The sequence below is a fragment of the Pseudophryne corroboree genome, chromosome 2 (genome assembly GCF_028390025.1).
Source record: "Pseudophryne corroboree isolate aPseCor3 chromosome 2, aPseCor3.hap2, whole genome shotgun sequence".
Lineage (NCBI taxonomy): Eukaryota > Metazoa > Chordata > Amphibia > Anura > Myobatrachidae > Pseudophryne > Pseudophryne corroboree.
The window spans coordinates 556,847,699-556,872,847 of record NC_086445.1 but is presented as its reverse complement, the minus strand read 5'-3'; positions in this window follow the sequence as shown (position 1 = coordinate 556,872,847).

Sequence of the window (25,149 nt, the reverse complement as noted above, 5' to 3'; positions counted from 1 at the left end):
TCTATATGGACAGATATCTGCTGTCACTGCCAACTGTTCGCAATTGGGTAAGCCATGTACTCTCTAGAACAACAGATCAGGATATGGTGGAGATGTATGTGTTGACGAGGAACTACTGAGTGTACCCCAATGTACCCAAGTCCCACAATTGTGATCTCCAGTGACTTCTGGTAAGACTGATCAAGGGGACAAGAGTGCTAGGTGGTGGAATGAACTTAAGACTGTGGGCTTGGAACCTGAACAGTGGCCCTCTGTGCCAGAAAGTTTCCTACAATGTAAAAGACTTGATAATAATATGATCAGATGTTTTAGTTGTGGTGACTTGGCCATATTGCTAGTAGAAAGGACATTTTTGGCATAATGGCAAGGACCCTTTGAAAACCCGGGAAAAGAAAACCCAAACAGATATACCATGTAAATCTTATAAAGTCTTGGAAAATCTGAGTGGCTCTGTCAGCAACACTTTTCCCTCCAGTACTCTGAGTACCTCTGGTTCCTGAAGTGAAAATAGCCCAAACCCTCTCAAATCATCAACACCAAGAGGTTAAGGAGTTTCTTGTAAGAAATAGAGATTTATTTTCTGTGGTAACAGGTAGAACGTCACTCATTAAACATAACATAATCACTGAACTAGGGGTTAAGGTTAACCTGAAGCCATATCTACCAGAAGCTTGAGGGGAGGCATTGCGTAAAGAAATTGAAAAAATGTTGGTGCTAGAAATAATTGAATATTTGCAAAGTGAGTGGTCAAGTCCCACTGTGCTTATTCCGAAACCTGATGGGCTTCTGCAATGATTTCCATAATTTGACTAGTGTGTCTAAATTTGATGCCTACCCAATGCCTCAGGTGGATGAGCTTATTGAAAGTCTGGGAACAACACGATACTTGACCACTTTATACTTCACCAAATGGTACTGGCAAGTGCCACTCATTAATAGTGCAAAGTAAAAGACAGCTTTTTCTGTTCCAGATGGACTGTTCCAATACTAAATGTTGCCATTTGGGTTACATAAGCACCTGCCACCTTTCAAAGGATGATGGATAGAATGCTAAGGCCCAATAGGAAATATTCTGCTGTTTACAGTATCTTGATGATATAGTCACATATAGTCCTGATTGGCAGTCTCAATTGCCCAAGGTTCAAGAGGTGTTGGACTCCACCAGGAAGGCAGGTTTAACAAGTAACCCAAAAAAGTGTTGTTTAGGGATGGAACAAGTGAAGTATCTAGTATATACCATAGGCTGTGGTTTGATAAAACCCCAACTCAATAAAATTGAGGTAAAAGAGAAGTGGCCCCAACCTGAGAATAAAAAGCAGGTGAGAGTCTTCCTGGGATTAACTCGGTATTACAGAAGATTTATACATAGTTTTGCCACCATTACTGCTGCTTTAACTGACCATAAAGCAGCAGTAATGGTGCTTTAAGGTCAGTTATGGGTAACAGTCAGTTATGGTTAAGTGGAATACGGATGCCAAAAAAGCTTTTCAGGCACCCAACCAGTGGTGATGACACCTGACTTTAAAAGTAAGTTTGTGGTGCAAACTGATGCATCAAATAGTGGATAGGTGCTGGTGGATAGGTGGGGAAGAGCATCCTCTGATTTGAGTAGAAAATGGAACGTACATGAGAGAAACTATGCCACTATTAAAAAAGAACCGTTGGCGATTAAGTAGGCATTGTAAACTCTCAGTTACTTTCTCTTTGGTAGAAATGTTAGATGAATTACTTAAAATAAAAATAAATAATAGTAACTTGTGCCCAGAAACCGCAGCTCGGGCTCTGAACCTAAGAGCACTACTCCTTATAACAAATCACCAAAAGGAAAAAAGGAATGATTCCCAAGTGCTGTTCTATATATGTAAGTATCTTCCCATTGGACTTCAACCACAGGTATCCTCAAAAAGAAGAAACACGTTGTGGTTATTTTCGTTTCTTTATAATAAAGAAAGGATCTACCACTGACCTTTAAACAAGGCCCTATGTTCACATAAAGGTATCTTTCTGGATTTTCACCCTCAATATATCCAAATGTATTTACATTAACTTTGCTTGTCTTATTGGTATATAACTCACCTCCAATAAGTGCCCTATATTCACCAAAAGGTATCTTTACTTCAGGGATCCACCATGACACAAAATCCTGCTCAGTTTGTATTCACTGGCAAAAAAGTGCATATATCTCATGTGTTTTCTTAATACACATCAATTTATTATAAAAAAAAATCAAAATACAATTCATAAAACAATGCATATCCCAACCCTCTAGTAGTGGCAGGACCACAAACCACTTCACAACCCTCAGATGGAACAAAAAAGGGGAAACAGAGTGGAAAATGAACTAAACCGCAATTAGGTAGTAAGAAATAATCCACACACACTCTAGTGAGTGGTAGTGTCAAGCTTAGCGGTGGTAGCCGTAATCTCACCAATGCGTTTTGGAACTAACATTCCTTCCTCAAGGTGTCACCCTGAGGAAAGACGTTAGTTCCAAAACACGTTGGTTGGACTCCAATTAATTCCTTTCTAGATTAATTACTGATCATGTTTCATTAAAATGGATCTTTGAAAATAAAGAGAGTAATAGTCATAGTCATTAAGCCATCAGATAAGGGCAGCAATATAGTCTTGTGGCCGAAGGATATGTATAAAGGAGAAGCAATGTCACAATTTAACAATCCCAATTGCTACTGAAAACTTCTAATGAACCCCACAGATAACTCTCAAGAACTCTATACCATGATGATCACCCAGGCATACCAAGAGGGCAAAATAACGAAAGAAGAATTTAATTTCCTACTGACTTAAAAGCCCAAGATTGCAACATTTTACCTTCTCCCTAAGGTACAAAACAGCCACAACTCACCCCTGCTGGTATTCCAAACTTCTCTATCCCGTCGTCGTTCTCTTGACTGCCAGGATATCAATCGCTGGCATTTCCTTCTGATTCACTCACAGATTACTGGTTAAAAAGTGTTTTTTTTTGGTTGAGTGAAGATTGGTCTTATTCTTTTATATGAAACAAAATTCAATTAATCTATAGAATACTATACAAATTTAAATTCTTGGCACATGCGCAGTATTTTAATGGGTATGTGCAATAGAAATGGGGCAGCGACAGGTCAGGAAGAGGAGATATGGAAGCGTCAGGTTGGGAGGAGGAGATATGGAAGTGTCAGGTTGGGAGGAGGAGATATGGAAGCATCAGGTCAGGAGGAGGAGATATGGAAGCATCAGGTTGGGAGGAGGAGATATGGAAGCATCAGGTTGGGAGGAGCAGATATGGAAGTGACAGATCGGGTGGAGGAAATATGGATACGACAGGTCGGGAGGAGGAGGTGTGGAAGCGTTAGGTCAGGAGGACATATGAATGCGTCAGGTTGGGAGGTGGAGATATGGTAGCGACAGGTCGGGAGGAGGCGATATGAAAGCGTCAGGCTGGGAGGAGTAGATGGGGAAGCATCAGGTCAGGAGGAGAAGATGGGGAAGCGTCAGGTCAGGAGGAGGAGATATGGAAGCGTCAGGTTGGGAGGAGGAGATATGGAAGTGTCAGGTTGGGAGGAGGAGATATGGAAGCATCAGGTCAGGAGGAAGAGATATGGAAGCATCAGGTTGGGAGGAGGAGATATGGAAGCATCAGGTTGGGAGGAGCAGATATGGAAGTGACAGATCGGGTGGAGGAAATATGTATACGACAGGTCGGGAGGAGGAGGTGTGGAAGCGTTAGGTCGGGAGGACATATGAAAGCGTCAGGTTGGGAGGTGGAGATATGGAAGCGACAGGTCAGGAGGAGGCGATATGAAAGCGTCAGGCTGGGAGGAGTAGATGGGGAAGCATCAGGTCGGGAGAAGAAGATGGGGAAGCATCAGGTCGGGAGGAGGAGATATGGAAGGTACAGGTCGGTAGGAGGAGATATGGAAGCAGCAGGTCGGGAGGAGGAGATATGGAAGCGACACGTTGGGAGGAAGGGATATGGAAGTGACAGGTTGGGAGGAGGAGATGTGGAAGTGACAGGCAATACTAAGGGAGTAATAATATTTTTGGATTTTGTTATAAGGGTAAAGAAGTTCTGTAGATAGATAGATAGATAGATAGATAGATAGATAGATAGATAGATAGTAATTAGAAAAGAAGGCACTCAAAGAGACTTTAAAATAAAATGTATCTTATGAAAAGTATATTTTGGCCAAGGAGAGGTTCTGGAACCCGGTTCTTGAATATATCATATTTAATGAGTGGCTCAGGAACTGAGTTCTTGCTTGTTCCTGCTGAAAAATAGCACTATATTTTCTTGAAGACCTTAAAACCCTGTAGTCATTGCTTAAGATATCTGATACAAATTACGCTGTGGATTTAAACAAAGTGGGGAGAGTAAATGAGGTGATTGAAGAAAGGCGCTAGCCACAGCCCATAACACAGGCCACAACCCCATATCACTAGTCACACCCACTGCGGTAGAACACAATAGGCCCTTCAGAAATTTCAGCTCCAGGCCCACGTGGACCTTAATCTGGCACTGCTCTCGGGGTGCGCATGCGCAGTGCGCTCACGCACATAGGGTTTCAGACTGTGATTGCTGCAGCTGCAATTATCCAGTCTGAATTAGGCTCTTTGTGTTAAGAATGCCTAACCTTGACTTAATATTGGTATTAGGCACTTACAGTACAATTACCGTAATTCACTAGTTCAGATATAAAACAAATATGTACATTTAAATTATTTGTTCCATTCAGGACCAAAGCTCTTACCCCTCACTCTCATAAAGTTTGGTTGGTCATCACTATTACGGAAATAAAAAGGCACCTACACAAGAAAAACAATAGCGGAAACCACAAACTAAAGGGGAAAATATCTACGTTTCTTTATGAATATCATATCCCTGAAAACGTAAGGAAAAAAAACAGTCAACTGCTAACCTCTCTCAAACTCCTTGTTTTAGGCAAAGTAATCTAACTGGAAGCCTGACCATTAAGCAACAATATCTGTAGCACATTCTAGTCTGGGCTTAGTCTCAGTCAAGTCAATAAGCACTTTATGGGAACATCAATGATTTGCATACTGAATAGCTTTCTGGTGACTATAGACACAACAAAATGTAAAATTCTCTCATTGTTCAGCTTTTCATATGGTGAACCTTGATATTTTGTTAAAAACAAATTTAGAATCTGGTCCACAACATGACTCAACTAGTTTAATTCTTATCTGTCCGACAGGTCACTCTGTTTATAGTTTGGAATCTTGGTCTGACTAATCCCTAAACTTTAGTGGAATTATTTTCATAGGATAGAAATGTCTCTTTGGTACAAAATCTAAAAGAGGATGCTACCTCCTCACTCAGATGAACAAGCTGCAATGGATCCCATTATTTTCCTTAAAATGGTATAACTAGCAGACCAGTATCTGATAAAAGAAAGCCAGGATCCAACAATACGAGAATATAGTACAGTATGTGATTTCTTCAGAAAGCACCTATGGCACAGAGGTGAGGCTAACTCAATAATTCTCTGGATTTAATGGACAATAAAATATAAGTGAGATGCCTTGATAGGCCCATAACCGATGAAGAAATTGTGTCTGCTCTTCAAACGCAAAAACCGTTAAAGGCGCCGGGACCAGATGGCTTATTGATGTCTTATTACAAAACATTCCAGTCCTCCTTAGTACCTCACTTATCAAAGATGTTCAATCTGATATTGGACGGTACTCCATTTCACCCGAGCACTACTAAAGCCACCATCACGGCCATCCCCAAGCCTGACAAAGACCCTCAATTGGTCTCCAATTACCGCCCCACTTCATTGCTTAATACGGACTTGAAACTTTTTGCCAAAGTTCTCGCCAACAGATTAAACCCAATTCTCCCTTCACTGATTCACCCAGACCAAGAAGGTTTCGTCCCATCCCGGCAAGCATTGGATAATACAAGGCGCACAATTGACATCATTCATTACATTAACGTTAATAGACTCCCTTCTATGGTACTTGCACTGGACAACAAAAAAGCTTTCGATAGGGTCTGTTGGCCCTTCATGCTCCAAACGTTGCAACAATTTGGTTTCCAAGGGAAATTTTTGAAGGCTATACAAGCTTTATATCACAGCCCCTCAGCCATGGTTCAAATGGGAGGTCTCCTTTCTAAACCCTTCTTAATCACCAACGCCACTAGACAGGGAAGCCCATTGCCCCCCCTCATCTTTGCACTCAAAATATAAGTGAGACAATAAGATGCAAGAACTGAAGTAAAAGTTTCTGATGATTGATTACAGTCACTTCCTCCCAGTCATCCGATTTGAGAATTAATATCTGGGGACCACCAGGTAGAAATTCCTAGCTGCTAATTTATAAAACTATGTCAAGGAAGATGGATTTACCTTGCTAATGCCTATTTTCTTGTCATGCAATAATATAAACATGTCTTCAAACTTTTATATACTTTAACTAAATTCTTATATTATTAATTTGTGCGGTTTAAGCCTGTAGTCTATGAACTAGGAAACTCTATTAGGTTATGAATATGCGTAACTCAAGGGTAGACATGATTGGAAGTCTTCACAAGAAAACTCCTCACAAATGTCTTTATTTGCCAATAAAATGTCCTAACTGCCGTCTTAACGCAGTATGACAGCACAATCTCTCTACAATGATAATTGCTTGCTGGTTCCCACAATGGCTTCCCATGGTAATTCATGGATGCTATTTTAATTTGTGATATGTAGGAGTTTTCCCCCGGGCAGCCAAGAGAAACCATTGTATTATAAGAGGCAGACAGCTTGTACTATTAGCAAGGGAATGATATGTTCAAAAGGCCTAATGTCATGTAATACATTATGTTTAAAAAAAAACCTAATAAATATAGGTAGATGAGTTCTCAATCAGGTTTTAGGGGAAAAAAACTTCTCATTTAAGCCTCCTTGATAAAAGACTGAGTGGCCATGATGGTTCAATAAGCCTGATGCTGAAATGTATAATGCAGCCTAAATACGTAAACTGTGTCAATCCAAATCCCAAAATGAAAAGTGTGAATGCTGCTCTTAGAATAGCATGTACTAAAACAAATAGAATAGTTGCCTACAGTAATTATTAACACTGACATATATTTATAAATTAAATTGTGCTACAGTTGTCCATTCAAAGATGAGGCATTTCAGAAGCTACCATATAGCTAACTCTTGCAAATAGGATTATTTGCTAACAAGACTGTTTCCATGATAACTCTGGGAGAGAGAATAGAAATACTGCACAGGCTGTATACTATTGCAGGTGCATTGCTCATTATTCAAGCAACATTCTGCAATATCCTATGAGCTTTGCATTCATCCAACTTCTTGGGACATTGGGAGGGGGGATCTCTACATATGTAACATGGAGTGCAGTGAGGTAGAAAGGTAGTACTCAGGAATAGGCTGGGTTCTGCTTAGAGGATCCAGTCAGGATCCCGGAGTTCAGGATCTCAGCAGTCGAAATAACGACACCAAGAACCCGACACTGCCAGCGCTGGGAAAGGGAGGTTTATGCCCCAGGAAAGGGAGGGTTGGGGCTAGACTTTGGGGACGGGGGAAGTTAGGTTTAGGCACCACTGAGGCGGGTTAGGCTGCGGGAGAGGGTGGGTTAGTTTTAGGCTGCGGGAAGAGGGGGTTAGTCTTAGGCACCATTGGGGAGGGATAGGGTTAGGCTGCGCAGGGGAAAAGGTTAGGCTTAGGCAGCGGAAAGGGAGGGTTAGGGTTAGGGGGCATTGGGGTAAGGCAAGCGTACTTCGGGACCATCGGGATGCCGCGGTCAGTCTTCAGACGACTGGCATTCCGACCGCCAGCATATCATACTCAACCCCTGCTTAGATATGCTTAAAGTTCATATTAGGTCGCTTCTAAAATGGATTAAAAGATTGTAAGAATCATATTTAAATTATGTAGTACATGAAAACATACTTTTGAAAACCATGCAAATAGAAATACTAAATTGTAGTTTAATAAATAAATGAATAAAAAGAAGTCTTGGACATGCTTGAATGATAAACTCATGATCATAGATCTGATGGTTAAATTGTGCTTATTAGTAGTATTTTGTTTTACTTTCTTTATAATTGTGTAAAAACTAGTAAATGAAGCCATGCAGTTACATGCAGGCAGATTTACAGTTTACTGTATTCTTGGAGGTCTCAGCGGATTTAGGGAGATCAGTGAATTTCAATGCTTCAAGAGCAGACTGTGTAAATTCTGCAGATGCTTGAATCTGTCTCGTCTGCAACAAATCAGATATAAATTGCTCTAACAACTGTTCTTATGATAAACATCTATGAATAACTTTGATTATGTTGTTTTAGTTTAGCTATGAAAACATTGATTGCAAAGTAGTTCACAGAATCACCTGTTTTGCCATTTAAAAAAGTCCCATGTCTTATTCACATTCTGTATACCACTGACTAATTTATTAGTTACCAGACAATAAAATTAGCTGTATAAGACATAGAGATGTCCAAAAAGTGTTGGCTTTTCTGCCACCCAGAAAACACATGAGAGTTTAATGCTGTTCTGATACCCCTGGCTCTATAGGAGGCTACCGATAGGTGGAGCAGTATTGTGTCACAAAGGAACAAGACAGCAAAAATATAAAGATTCACTGGTTACACATGCACAGTGGAGAATGATGGGGGCTATTCATCGAGCAGAGAAATGCCCTATTTTGCAGAAAACAGGTCTTTTCTCTGCTTAGTGCTATTCACAGAGGAGGTTTCCATTTACTGTTATTATTGTTATTAACAGTGCTTGATGCCCAGGGTGTAACCCTAACCTTTACAAGATATTGGGCTAGAGATAGGAATATGCTGAAAGAATGAGGGGCAAAACAATTGCCAAAGACACAGGAGAGATGTACGCTAACTCGATGGTTTGCGGAGATCGCTGATGTTTTGAGATCTGCACATTCGCAGAATTTGTACTGCACATGTTTGACATCCTGCTGAATATATACAAAAGATTGGAATCGAATTATAACTCCTGTATTGTATTGAAAGAATCACACTGATATCTGAGACATTTTTGTACGGATGCAAACATATTACTCATATGACACTGTATTTATACTGTACCTGTTATATTACATCATCCAGCATTGTATAGAAGGTTGATATCATTTTAGAGATTGTGTTTACCAATAATACATTATATCTGTTCTCCAGAGCTCACTTATTAATAACACTGGAACAGTTCATGCTTTCTGTTTGGGCAGATTAATAACCACTGTTTCATCTTCAGTGAGCAATACCCAGTGAAAACCATTTTCTGACTTTTTGCTGATTATACAGAGAAGTTTGGAGTTGGAATAGAACTCTTATATTGTACTGGAAAATCATGCTGATATTTGAGAGAATTTGTACTAATGTATATGCTTCTAACAACCCCAGTATCAGGGGCTACCACTCTGATTCTATTAAATTATGCATGCGTCTTTTATGCTATAAGCAGACTTCCTTGGTGAACTAACTATTGTTATATACAAGAAATTTGAAAACAATACTATGGACAATAATTAATTAGTGTTGAAATTTTTGACAGGGCAGAAAGATGGCACTTTCCGATGATAATCGGGACTATTCGACACTTCACTATTCAATTGAAGTGCTGGTTTTCCGCCCTGTCGAAAATACAGAAATGTCGAAAAACACATGGATGAGTGGAATCTCAGCTCATCCATGTGTTTTTGGGTCCAATTTTGACCATTCATTTTCGCCCATAAGAGAGGACAAAAATGAATGGTCATAATCAGTATGGAAACGGCCCACAAAAGAATAGTGAATTGTCGGATCAGACACTAATTGAATACCCCCTATATTTGAGTCTGTCTAATATGATTGTTTGTGTGAAGACTTGTGTGAAGAATTACACACTAGATAATTTCAAACTATTCCACAACTAATTTGTGCCTAATAATTTGTGGCTATTGGTATTATCAACCGTTAATTGGATATAGCCAAGTAAAATATTTTCTCACAGTTTACATATTTTGATTTTTGACCTAACATCAACCTTAGCTTCATGATACAAAAATAGGTGAGAGGTTGACACATTCTACATCATTCTGGCTCTTTTTGAGCATAAGAGTAGAATTGGTAACATTTTTATCCTTAGACATACAAAAGGAGTTAATCAGATATAATACTATATATATATATATATATATATATATATATATATATAAAATAAACGTTACATTTGAAATACAAATATATAAATAAAGAGTGTCCCCAACAAGAGGTTACTTTCTTGTCTTTGCTGTCTTGCAAAAGAACCACATGTGATTTAATTTGTAATTTCTCTTATGTCCTTGGGGATACTGAAAATCCATTAAGTACCATGGGGTATAGACGCGTCCACTAGGAGCCTTGGACACTTTAAGAATTTGATAGTGTGCACTGGATCCTCCCTCTATGCCCCTCCTACCAGACTCAGTTTAGAAAATGTGCCCGGAGGAGTCGATCACGTCGCGCGGCATGAGGGTACGGAGATGCACGGCTTCTACATGGGGCGGCTGGGTCTCCAGACTCAGTACACAGTGCAGACGCACGGCTTCTGAAGGAGCAAACTGAGTTTCAGTACACTATGGTGGTCATTCCGAGTTGTTCGCTCGCTAGCAGTTTTCAGCAGCCGTGCAAACGCTATGCCGCCTCCCACTGGGAGTGTATTTTAGCTTAGCAGAAGTGCGAACGAAAGGATCGCAGAGCGGCTACAAAATAATTTTGAGCAGTTTCATAGTAGCTTCAGACCTACTCAGCGCTTGCGATCACTTCAGACTGTTCAGTTCCTGTTTTGACGTCACGAACACACCCTGCATTCGCCCAGCCACGCCTGCATTTTTCCTGGCACGCCTGCGTTTTTTCGAACACTCCCTGAAAACGGTCAGTTGACACCCAGAAATGCCCTCTTTCTGTCAATCACTCTGTGGCCAGCAGTGTGACTGAAAAGCTTCGCTAGACCTTGTGTGAAACTACATTGTTCTTTGTAATAGTAGTATACGCATGCGCAGAAGTGCCGGTTTTTTGCCTCATCACTGTGCAGCGACCGAAAGCAGCTAGCGATCAACTCGGAATGACCACCATTATTCCAACTTGTTTGTAGTACCGAAACCGGATGGTTCAGTAAGACTGATTTTGAACCTCAAGTCGTTGAACCTGTACTTATGAGTGTTCAAATTCAAGATGGAGTCTCTGAGAGCAGTGATCTCAGGTATGGAGGAGGGGGAATTCCTATTGTGTGTGGGGATATCAAGGATGCGTAATTCCTTTATGGCCGCCTCATCAGGCTTATCTATGGTTTGCACTGCAGGACTGCCACTACCACTTCCAGACCTTGTCATTTGGTCTCTCCACAGCTCCAAGAGTGATGGCAGAGATGATATTTCTACTCCACAAACAGGGAGTGAACATAATTCCATACCTGGATGATCTTCTGATAAAGGTACCATCCAGGGAGCGGTTGTTGGACAGCATTGGCCTCTCAATCAGACTACTCCTGGATCACGGGTGGATTCTGAACTTACCAAAATCTCACCTTGAACTGACGCAGAGGCTTCCTTTCCTGGGAATGATACTGGACATAGAATATCAGAGAGTGTTCCTTCCCTTGGAGAAGGCTATGGTAATCCAGTCAATTGTTCGGGCTATCCTGAAGCCAACCAGGATCTCGGTGCATCTGTGCATTCACCTTCTGGGGAAAATGGTAGCCTCTTACGAGGTGCTTCAGTACGGAAGGTTTCATGTGATGCCCTTTTATCTGGATCTGTTGGACAAATTGTCCAGATCGCATCTTCACATGCACCAGAGGATCTGTCTGTCACTAAGAGCCAGAATCTCCCTTATGTGGTGGCTACAGATGTCTCACCTCATCATGGGTCGGAAGTTCGGGATTCAGAATTGGATTCTGCTAACCACAGATGCAAGCCTCAGAGGTTGGGGAGCAGTCACCCAGGTGGTGCAGTTTCAAGGAAGATGGTCAAGTCGGGAAGTCGTCCTTCCAATAAACATCCTGGAATTCAGAACAATCTACAACGCCCTTCTGCAGGCCTCATCACTACTTTGGAATCAGGCCATTCAGGTCCAGTCAGACAATGTAACGGCAGTAACATACATAAACTGACAGGCGGAACGAAAAGCAGAGCAGCTATGTCAGAGGTGTCAAGAATTCACCTCTGGGCAGAGAAACACACCATGGCATTGACAGCGGTGTTAATTCCAGGAGTAGACAACTGGGAAGCAGACTTCCTCAGCAGACATGACCTGCACACGGGGGAGAGGGGCCTCCCCCCGGAGGTGTTCTGAGGGTTGACACGTCAGTGGTGAGATCCATAGAATGACATGACGGCATTTCGACTCAACAAGAAGCTCAAGTGGTATTGTTCCAGGTCGAGGGAACCACAAGCAGTGGCAGTAGACGCTCTGACAACTTCGTGTGTCTACAATCTGGTGTACATGTGTCCTCCACTTCCTCTGATCCCAAGAATTCTAAAGAGAATAAAAAGGGAAGAGTTTCAAGCAATCCTCATTGTTCCAGACAGGCTTCAAAGGGCCTGGTATTGTTCCAGAAAGGCTTCAAAGGGCCTGGTACGCGGATCATCTCGAGATGCTGATCAAAGATCCGTGGCCTCTACCTCTTCGCAAGGATCTTCTGCAACAGAGCCCGTTCGTCTATCAAGATTTACCGTGGCTACTTTTAATGGCATGGAAGTTGAACGGCTGATTCCAACCAAGAGAGGAATTCCTGACAAAGTCATCCCTACTATGATCCAAGCCAGGAAGGGAGTAACGTCTAAACCTTACCACTGTATATGGAAGAAGTGTGTCTCTTGGTGTGAGAGTAGACGATATTCTGCGGTGGAATTTTATCTGGGACGTCTCCCGCTTTTTCTGCAGTCGGGAGTGGATGTGGGCCTACGCCTAGGCTCCATTAAAGTCCAGATTTCGGCCTTGTCTATTTCCTTTCAGAAACAATTGGCTTCTCTCCCTGAGGTCCAGACGTTCTTGAAAGATGTTCTGCACATCCAGCCTCCCTTTGTGCCTTCCACGGCACCTTGGGATCTCAATATGGTGCTGCAGTTCCTCCAATAAGACTGGTTTGAACCATTACAGGAGGTTGATGTAAAGTACCTTACATGGAAGACCATCACACTGTTGGCCTTGGCTTCAGCATGACGTGTGTCGGAGCTAGGGGCGTTGTCTCACAAGAGTCCCTACTTAATTTTCCATGAGGACAGAGCTGAACTCAGAACTCGTCAGCAATTTCTTTCTAAGGTGGTGTCCACATTTCACATCAACCAACCTATTGTGGTTCCGGCTGTTACGGACACCTCTGCTACTTGAAAGTCTTTGGATGTTGTGAGGGCTTTGAAGGTGTATTTAAAGACAACAGCTCATCACAGGAAAACCGAATCGCTGTTCATTTTCTATGATCCCAATAAAATTTGTTGTCCTGCTTCAAAGCAGTCGATTGCACAATGGATCAGGCTCACTATCCAGCATGCTTATTCCACGGCAGGATTGCCGGTTCCAAGATCTGTACAGGCCCACTCTACTAGGTCGGTGGGTTCTTCTTGCCTGCCCGGGGTATCTCGGCATTACAGCTCTGACGAACAGCTACCTGGTCAGGTTCAAATACATTTGCAAAGTTTTACAAGTTCAATACTTTGGGTTCTGAGGACCTTCAGTTTGGTCAATCAGTTCTGCAGGAACTTCAGCACTCTCCTACCCAGTTTGGGAGCATTGGTACTTCCCCATGGTAACAAATGGATTCTGAGTATCCCCAAGGACGTAAGAGAAAATAGGATTTTAATTACCTACCAGTAAATCCTTTTCTCGTAGTCCGTAGGGGATACTGGGCGCCCGGTGCTTCGTTCTTCCTGTACTGTTACTTGGTTAAGTATTTTGGTTGGCTCAGCTGTTGCTGTTCTTGGTTTCAAGTTTGATTAGAATGGCTTTCCTCTTGTTTTGTGTGTGCTGGTTCATAATCTCACCACTTTCTTTATCTATCCTTCTCTAAAAGTATGTCCTTCTCCTCGGGCACAGTTTCCTAGACTGAGTCTGGTAGGAGGGGCATAGAGGGAGGAGCCAGCACACACTATCAAATTCTTAAAGTGCCCAAGGCTTCTAGTGGACCCGTTTATACCCCATGGTACCGACGCCGGGATCCCGGCAGCATACCGACGCCGGGATCCCGGCGGGGAGGGGCGAGTGCAGAAAGCCCCTTGCGGGCTCGCTGCGCTTGCCACGCTGCGGGCTCGGTGGTGACCTGCGGTCGCCACGGGTTCTATTCCCACTCTATGGGTGTCGTGGAAACCCACGAGTGGAAATAGTCCCTGTTGGTCGGCATGCCGACCATCGGGATAGTGAGCCGTCGGGCTGATAGAGGAGGTCATGTGACTGTCGGTCAGCTGACCGGCGGTCACATGAATACCACCCAGTAAAGTAATCAGTAAAATTTCAGAACACATGAGTCTAGTGGACACTGAAACAGGCCTAAAAATAAAAGTTTTATGTATGGTCCTAGAAAGGAGTCTCTCTACAATTGCTGAGTGACGTTATCTCACTGCACCATTCCGGGTCCTGCATACAGATAAAACTTAATCTAATTACCGCTATCAGTGTCTGCTCCGACCACATGCATATTTTAATTTATTGGTGAGATTTACAGGACCAGAGCATCGGACCAGCCGTGGCAAGTGCTCAAAGGGGGAACCGCTTGTGGCCATGTGAGCCGTATCCACAGACAGCACCTTTTGAACCAGAGCTCCAGCTGCACTATCACTGTTGGCTGCTTGAGCTCTTACACAGACAGCACTATTACACCTCTTACAAAGGCGCTGCACTTACTCCATCCAAAAGTGATGGTTTTCACCAAGGTGCCTGGAGGGGGAGTGTATATCCATAATTTCTGAGAATGACAGAACTGCATAATCATCACTATGCAATTTTCTCATATTTTATCCGTATAACTGGATCCGGATTCCTTAATATACATTTCCTTATTAAAACCATCAGATACTGCTCATTATTGTATCAATACAGTCATCTGGTATATCTCATGCACCCCTGTGTGGACTTTATTATCCTGAACCTGTCTCAGCTGTTTTTTAGCAATCATCTTTGAGCCAGTGCAATAGGTGACTAGTGTGCCTTTAAAAGCCATATAAGTCTGTGGCAGGTACACATTACATCTAGCAGGCAGATGATGCAGCAGTGTGGTAGTCAGGTTTTAAGACTCTGTGATAGTGTAGGACCTGTATGAAGGTGGGGTACCTTGAATCGGTATACAGGCTTCCGTGCATTGGCCAATCCACCAACTAAACCCCCATCATTTATTTATTGAATTGTTGAGGATAAGTGAGTTTACTTTGGTGAGTGCTGGGTTCTCTGTTTGTATATATATATATATATATATATTAGTGATGTGCACCGGAAATTTTTCGGGTTTTGTGTTTTGGTTTTGGATTCGGTTCCGCGGCCGTGTTTTGGATTCGAACGCGTTTTGGCAAAACCTCCCTGAAAATTTTTTGTCGGATTCTGGTGTGTTTTGGATTCGGGTGTTTTTTTACAAAAAACCCTCAAAAACAGCTTAAATCATAGAATTTGAGGGTCATTTTGATCCCATAGTATTATTAACCTCAATAACCATAAGTTACACTCATTTTCAGTCTATTCTGAACCCCTCACACCTTACAATATTATTTTTAGTCCTAAAATTTGCACCGAGGTCGCTGGATGGCTAAGCTAAGCGACACAAGTGGCCGACACAAACACCTGGCCCATCTAGGAGTGGCACTGCAGTGTCAGGCAGGATGGCACTTCAAAAAAATAGTCCCCAAACAGCACATGATGCAAAGAAAAAAAGAGGCACACCAAGGTCGCTGTGTGACTAAGCTAAGCGACACTAGTGGCCGACACAAACACCTGGCCCATCTAGGAGTGGCACTGCAGTGTCAGGCAGGATGGCACTTCAAAAAAATAGTCCCCAAACAGCACATGATGCAAAGAAAAAAAGAGGTGCACCAAGGTCGCTGTGTGACTAAGCTAAGCGACAATAGTGGCCGACACAAACACCTGGCCCATCTAGGAGTGGCACTGCAGTTCTCTAGTGAGAGGATGAGTGCTTCCATCCTCATGTGAATCTGAACCACTAGCCATGAACATAGGCCAGGGCCTCAGCCGTTCCTTGCCACTCCGTGCCATAAATGGCATATTGGCAAGTTTACGCTTCTCATCAGACGCTTTCAATTTTGATTTTTGGGTCATTTTACTGAACTTTTGTTTTTTGGATTTTACATGCTCTCTACTATGACATTGGGCATCGGCCTTGGCAGACGACGTTGATGGCATTTCTTCGTCTCGGCCATGACTAGTGGCAGCAGCTTCAGCACGAGGTGGAAGTGGATCTTGATCTTTCCCTTTTTTACCCTCCACATTTTTGTTCTCCATTTTTTAATGTGTGGAATTATATGCCAGTATCAATAGAAATGGCCTACTACTATATATACTGCGCACAACTGAAATGCACCACAGGTATGGATGGATAGTATACTTGACGACACAGAGGTAGGTAGAGCAGTGGCCTTCCGTACCATACTGCTATATATACTGGTGGTCACTGTCAGCAAACTGCAAAACTAAAATGCACCACAGGTATATAATCTAGATGGATAGTATACTTGACGACACAGAGGTAGGTAGAGCAGTGGCCTTCAGTACCGTACTGCTATATATACTGGTGGTCACTGTCAGCAAACTGCAAAACTAAAATGCACCACAGGTATAGAATCTAGATGGATAGTATACTTGACGACACAGAGGTAGGTAGAGCAGTGGCCTTCCGTACCGTACTGCTATATATACTGGTGGTCACTGTCAGCAAACTGCAAAACTAAAATGCACCACAGGTATAGAATCTAGATGGATAGTATACTTGACGACACAGAGGTAGGTAGAGCAGTGGCCTTCCGTACCGTACTGCTATATATACTGGTGGTCACTGTCAGCAAAACTCTGCACTGTACTCCTCCTATATAATACTGCTGGTCCCCAGTCCCCACAATAAATCAGTGTGAGCACAGATATATGCAGCACACTGAGCACAGATACGGAGCATTTTTCTGGCAGACAATGTATAATACTGGTGGTCACTGGTCAGCAAAACTCTGCACTGTACTCCTCCTATATAATACTGCTGGTCCGCAGACCCCACAATAAAGCAGTGTGAGCACAGATATATGCAGCAGTGTGAAAAACGCTCTATATCTGTGCTCAGTGTGATATAATACAGCTGCTCACCAGTCCCCAAAATTAAGCAATAAGCACAAATATTTGCATCAACATTAATAAACGGAGAGGACGCCAGCCACGTCCTCTCCCTAACATTTCCAATGCACGAGTGAAAATGGCGGCGACGCGCGGCTGCTTATATAGAATCCGAATCTCGCGAGAATCCGACAGCGGGATGATGACGTTCGGGCACGCTCGGGTTAACCGAGCAAGGTGGGAAGATACGAATCTGCCTCGGACCCGTTTAAAAAGGGTGAAGTTTGGGGGGTTCGGTTTCCGAGGAACCGAACCCGCTCATCACTAATATATATATATATATATATATATATAAAAGCCAAGTAAATACAGAGTGCGCTAATATTACAACTGGTTGAAATTTGATCAATTCCAGATTCAAGGGCGGGACTTCTCTTGAGTTCTTTTCCCCTTAGGGAATTCCTGATTGGGGCCTATAGAGAAATTCTCTCACCAAAGAAATCACCCGACAAAGATTCACAGTTTAGTTACAGGAATTCTTTATATAAAGAATCTTTAATCCATAGTCATAAAATTTACATACAAAACATAATAAAAGGACAAGTATTTGGACACACACCAAAATGCTTCAGTTGTTACAAGATAATCCTCCTCACCTTAACGGTGTGATCTCTCGGAGGAATAATCGAAGCAAAGGGATAGTGTACAATAATTGATAAGCCATACGTGTTTCGTCCACTCAGACTTCTTCAGGGGTAAATGTGTCTGGGTGAAAAATATGAAAAAATAGCTTAGGGAATGAAGAGGATATGTGGGTAGATTCCATTAAAGAAAGATACAATATAATGTTGGTACCTACCAAAAAATATGATGTAATAAATTCCACTAGGAATTATTTGTAATGTAAGCGTAATCTACTGGAATCCAGTGTGTCACATATGAAATTAAATCTGATTGAGAAAGTACTTAGTTAGACACTTTATTTGTATAGAGCCATATCTAAAAAATTGAAGATATAATAATTAATACTAACTCGGAAGTTATGATGTAATAAATTCCACTAGGAAAATTTGTGGTATAAACGTGATCTACTGGATTCAGTATATCGCAAAAAGATTTTGGATTTGGTAAGAAAATATATTATTAGACACTTTGTTTGTGTAGGGCCAAATATATATATATATATATATATATATATATATATAAAATGTGACAATATGAGACAATATGGATATTGGCTGGCTGAAGCCCTGAGAAATAATATGAACAGTTCGCCACCTACAGTATAATGGGAAAAATAATGGTGTTGATATTCGGATCAGATTTGATACTTCAGATAACCGAAACAAAAAGAAGCTTCTGTAAATAACACCAATAGAAACCTTAGAAATATAGAGTTTGTGTGATTCCCCAGTACAAGCACTCTCCCACAAACATTTACTGTATTACTACATAAATGCTACTCTTTACTACAATTATTAGTCAAAGCATACAGTGTATAAACTACCCTCTATCCATGGACAATCTATAGGCGGTACATATACTGTAGATCAGGGCCCAGGATCAGCAGATTCCTATGTAGTAGACTAGGTGGCTGAGATTAGGCATGTATTGTCCTTAAAAGGGTATTGCTTACCCAAGTTTTACTTTAATGGTTTATTCATTTTTATGGTATTCTATAGTAACCAACCTCCTGTAAGGTTATTAGATATTAGAGTGCACTTTCTACGAGTATTCTAATTAGTCTTCTTTGTAGTTAACTGGTAACTCATATATCAAACCGTAACTGTGGACGCCTGCGCATCTTATTACCATGTGCTATGAATGTGCGCTATACATCGCAAAACACTGCATCCCATAAGATAAAACAATACACCCACACATTATCTGAGTTCCAAAGCTCATTGATGTATATATTTGTTATTAAAAGGATATGTATTCAATATATCACAATGTACAGTATATATAGTTACATGGTTACAATTTACACAGTAAGCAGTTATTACAAACTAATTCAAATACATACATGGCCAGCAATACAATTACCATATTTTGTTCAAATGCTCACTATGTTCCATCTCACTCTCTCTCTCTCAGTAAAATCATGCAGCCACTGGACAGTCAGCATCTCCTCCATCATCTGGGACAAAGAGGAAAAGCAGCCAGCTCTGTGTGTGATCTCCTATACACTGAGTCTCTTGGGGGCGTATACAGATCTTTTGTTACTTGGTCTAGGGGAGGGAACTTTCTCATTCATGATGAGTCATTGGTCAGTTCAGATGCAAGCCTTGAAGACATCAAAAGGGCTGGCCTGAGTTTCCTGTCCATCATATGTTTTGAATGGAATCCTTTTGTTCTCATCAGAATTGTGGCTTTATATTCCTACATTCAATCACAACTACTTGTTGCAATGAGCTACAACTTAATAACAGGCATCAAATTGATATACACATTAATCTGGTTGCTTTGATACCAAACACGACATGTCCATCTTGCTCCGCTCCAATAATACACATACATGACGTTAGTCCATTATATAATTTAAAACTTTATGATGTCTGACGCTTAATATGTTCAATTTATTTGCTGCATGAAATATGTGTTGAATATATCTTTGTGGCATGTCTGTGTAAATGCGTATGTTACCATATATTGCTGTGCTCGTTGCGCGTATTTGCAAGCTTAGCGACTCATAATGTGTGGAGTCTGTATGTTCTCTCTATGTAATATTTTTGACTTTGGCAGTAAACAATAATTGTCATAAATTATTAACATAAGAAAAATATTTCAAACAATTATCGGTGACCTAGACACACTCATGTATTTGTTTTGCAAATCAGACATTTGACTATATTTGGGAAGACAGCGAGGAGGACGAGACATCCTCTTTATGCACTTGGCGGTCACGGGACCACTGGTTGGGTGTGGGACAACATTCAATCTATAGAGTATGCTGAAACAGTGCTTTGGCCTATCATGTCTGATTTGGATGAACATTTCACACATGCATGTACCTACGTCTTTGTACACTGATGTTCGGATTCGATTGAGGTTCTGCAGGGTAGAGGGAGAAGACACAAACAAATCGTAAAAGAGACAAAATTTTCATGATTTATATATTCCTATCATTTTCTGAACATTGTTTCCATTTCTGGAATGTATGCTAGGTCTGTTTCATCATTGAACAAGGGTTATAAGTAGTGTTCTTCCTAAATAACATAAGCCTTCGGAATATATTAATGAGCTCTTTATCTGCTATGTGTGAATAGCCATTGTCTGATTGTTCCTGATTACCTCCCAATTTCCTGAAATTGGTGAGATTTAAACATACCAAGGATTTATCTATGGTACTGGTGGATCTTAAGACTAGGGAGTCTAGTTATATTATACTCTTTGTCCACTGGTCCCCTCCCCCTTCCATGTAATTCAAGTACCTCAGCTAACTCTAAAAAAAATATGGCACTAATCCTGCATCTTTTCATCTTAGAGGTACCTGTGAGCACATCCAACATTCCGTTTGGTTTAAGACCTTACCCACTAGTGAGTGGTAATCACTCAAGGGATGTCTGTCAAATGCTGCCTTATTGCTAGACTGACATCTCTGGAAGCACTCATCTTCAAATATGGGGTCACAATAACTACAAAATACAGTATTCCTCAGACAATAGCCTATCATGTTACTTCCTAACTCCGTAACTACTAGCCCTTTGATTTTTCTCTGGCTTTAACAAACTTATCGGCTAATCCTGGGATCCTATAAGCAAACCACTCCTTCCTCCAGAACCAGTTCCAGTCCCACACTCGACTCCTCATGAAAAACCTCACAAAAATAGAATGTCCTGAAAAAAATGTTTGTCAGCGGGAAAGAGAGAATGAGAAATAGAACAAAACAACTCTTGTTCATAGCAAATCAATTACAATGACTGGTCTTTCTGTAATCCTTTAGTACGCTCAGGTAGTGTTCAACAGTGCCGCCTCTCAGTCTTCACGGAACAGACTCTCTGGTGATACTTTTGCGATCTCACTTCATTTACGAGTTCCTTCCGTACTACCGACTTTCCTGCAATGGGAATCGTGGACCCAAGTCTCTCTCTCGGCTTCTTTCACTGGGATAGTGCTGTCAACAAAACTTGGTATGGTCCTTCCCAACTGTCTATTAGGCAACCTCAGCGTAAGAACAATCGCACAGTCTTGGTTCACAATCAAGACAGTTAGTATTTGGCATACCAGGAATGAAAAGTTTCAAGTTCTTTTGTCAAGTTCTCAAATGCTGGCTCATCTCGATAAGGTACTGTACTGTCACCTCATTGGTGTATTTCTGATCATTGTGCGGATCAATCATGACATGAGGTTGTCTTCCAAAACTCAAAAAACAAAAACAAACAAAAACAAAAATTTTGAAGAGGGTGATTTGTTAAGTAAAGATCTGGGAGTGGTTCCGATGCTACATAATACTATTGGCAATGTCTATGACCACAATAGTCCAATTTCACTTTGCTCCTACTTCTAGGGGTACTATTATCTACACACAAATTTCTGCACAATTTTTCTTTGTGGTAAGCACAGCAGCATCCGTGGCGGCAGGAAATGCCTCTACCCAGTTTGAGAAAACATCAGTGCACACCAATACATAACAATAATTCCTAAAGGGTGTTAACTGTACGAAGTCGATTTGTATTACCTGAAAAGGTCCGTCTGCAGGAGCGATATGGGATGGCTCTGTTAGTACTACCTTACCAAATGTTCTTCCTCATGCAAGTAAGACAGGTCATTGCTTTCTTACCTGCATGAGAAGAGAACCCTGGTGCACTCCAGTAGGCTCTTACCAGCTTGCACATACCTTCTTTACCTAGATGAGTCAGACCGTGTGCCGCCTCAGCTAGGCTAGGGAGATATGCTCTGGGGGCCACTGGCTTACCGTGTCCATCTGTCCAAAGTCCTGAGGACTCCTGACAATATCCCTTTGCCTTCCAGACCTCATTTTCCTGTAGGGAACACAAATTTGTATCTTAATTTAACTGTTGTGTGTTTGCAATGTAGAGTACCATGAGCATAACTCAGAAAAAAAAGAAAGAAGAAAAAACATCTCACGAGGAGAGAAAGAAGAAGAAAATATCAGGTCTGCGTTCACCAACTGGCATATCAGTGTCTATGAAAAAAATTCCCTTCACCAGTATTCTCATCCTTCCTCCACCCTTTGTGCATGACAAGGCACACGGCAGTAATACTGGTGTTATCGTGCTGGTGAGATATACTGGGTTCGGGCAGAAATCTGAAGTACCAATTAGGCATGTAGTGTTTGAACTGTAATCTGGTCCATGTATTGTACCACCCTGTGTGAACGCAAAAGATGTAGAGGAAACTGTGGATTAACAGAATAGAGGTTGGTGACAGATAAGTTTGAAGAGGTGGAGAGGATTTTATTAAAATGACAACTGGATTGGGAACTACGGGGAATTGATTACCTGCTTTGTCTACCCCCCTTTAAAGCTTGTGCATGCTGTGTCACTAATGGGACTACTTCAGCCATCAATCCAGTGTCCTGTCCATCTTTGGTCCAAAGGGATCCCAGTATTTGTGAGAAAATTTCCTCTACCTTTGATGGACATGACTCTAGAACAGTGTAATGCAACATTATTCTTTGAGGGTATCTAACATACCTTGTACTTCCTGAGCGGGAGCACAATATATGTATTTCACATTTAACAAAATATCTGTTACATTAGTCAGGGGCCATTTCTATTAGGAAAAAGAAGGAGAGGAAAGGGTTTAACTTTGTAGGGGCCCAATTGTAACTTCAGCAGGTTTTTTGTCAAAGGGTAATGTTGCACTTCTTTCGTTCCTCTCATTTGCCGAATTAGTGTTTTCCAGTGATTTTATCCAGACGGAGAATTTTCTATTACAGTTCCACTGGTCTCAGCCACTTCCCCCTCAGGCTACTGCTCTTCTTTTACCGGTTGGATACTCCTTTGAGTGCATGAGAAATGGCTGAAACCAGTCAGGTCGCCTTCTCCTCCTAGATAAAACTTTGACATTCATTAGTACATATATAGGTTACATTCATATTTTTCATATTTTTATTTTTATTATTTCCCACACATAATAAACCTTGCTGACCCTCTTGGCCGCAATTCTCCAGCCTGTACCCTGCATACTGAACGTCTCTCACTTGAGCAACTGACTCCCATATTTGTGGGCCTATTCCCACAAACACCAAAATACTTAATGCAAGCAGAAGGGGGAAAGTTCACTGAGCGCTCTTCACCCGCTCTCGCCCACGTTGGCCTGTACAACGATATACTGTCGATAGTGGATCACAATGTACCCAACCAAGGGCCCTATCAGACCTTACAGCACCGTAATTTCTTTCGGTGGAGGTTCTGTTGGAATCTTTTCCTGAGAGAGGCAGCGAAAAAATTCCTTTTCTGTATCTTTCCACTGGAATTTTTGTAGGGTGAAAAACAGTTGCCTAATAACTATTGCTCACTCTTTCCAGTGGAAGCCCACCAGGGAGATTTCCCGACGTTATAAAAAAAAAAAACCTTTCTCTTTCCTTTTACACAATCACGTCTGCGTATGCTCTCCACAGCGCATATAATACAATAATATCACTTTGTGCTGTGTAAAACACATGGACGTGCGGTTTAATCGCACAGCCTATATATACTAGTTATCTATATGCCCTACGATCGCGGGAGTCGAATTCACAATCTGCGCTCCTCAGCCGGAGCATAACAAAAAATAAAATCTATATGTTTGGGATTCACCTTTACTTCAATTCACAATTCCACACTCCTGTGCAAGTCTCCTCACGACTTGCGTATTTCTCTCTTTATGTTAATGTAAGGTAGCGAACCTTACGCCACCAGGCCTCTACTAACCCAGTGTTCCCACGGGACCTGAATTTCCGAGGTTCAGCTCCACTCACTCCTGCTTTCACTCACTCAAATACACCTTGTTTTTCTTTTCTGTACAGAAAATACCACTCCCTATGATTGATGGTTTTAACCCAAAGGCAGTACCGTTTAAACAAAGTCTTACACTAATCTGCTTTTGAAATCAGATAGTTATGTACTATTGTATTAAATGTAAACTATCCCGCCTTTAATTGAACAACTATCGTGTTGTTTTACTTTGCGCCCGCAATCCTACGCAACCTTACGTAACCACGCGACCGTGCATGCCTTTACGTCACGTGTGCGACCCTGTGCCACATGCAAGCTCCTGTACTTTGTCCGTACGTGTACAAACATGCATTTGCAACTCAATAAACCACACAATCTCTATAAATGTGAGCAATACAAACTATTATCGCTCACTAACACAACCCACACTTGTTCTGTATAAACCTTTATGACCTGGCCAGAACTGTGTTTTGTGTTTTCATAATTACTCCCTTAACACACTAATTCAAATATATATATAGCAAACAAATGTATCCGATTTCACACAGATCTATAATGACTGCAATTAGCTATAATTTAAATGATATGATTCAGATTGGATAGCTATCTTGCAGAACATAAACTAATATAAATATACACATAATTATAATAATATTATATATATATATATATATATATATATATAAATATATATCTCATTTACTGCACTCCTATGCGACACCTCACCTCTTAACTGCCTCTAATTTGCATATCAAAGATATTTGCCTTGTCTATACTAAAAAAAAGTAGTTACACAAGTTAATTTGTATTTCAATGTCTATCCTAGTAAACAGACTCCACAAGTCTTGGAAGAAAAGAAAGAAAGAAAAAAAAACCTCTCTTTCCTTTTTTTATCTGTGTGCAACCCTCCACTTGATGTAAGGTAATTATGCACAGACAAGAAAAAAAACATTCACTTATTTCACCATTTAC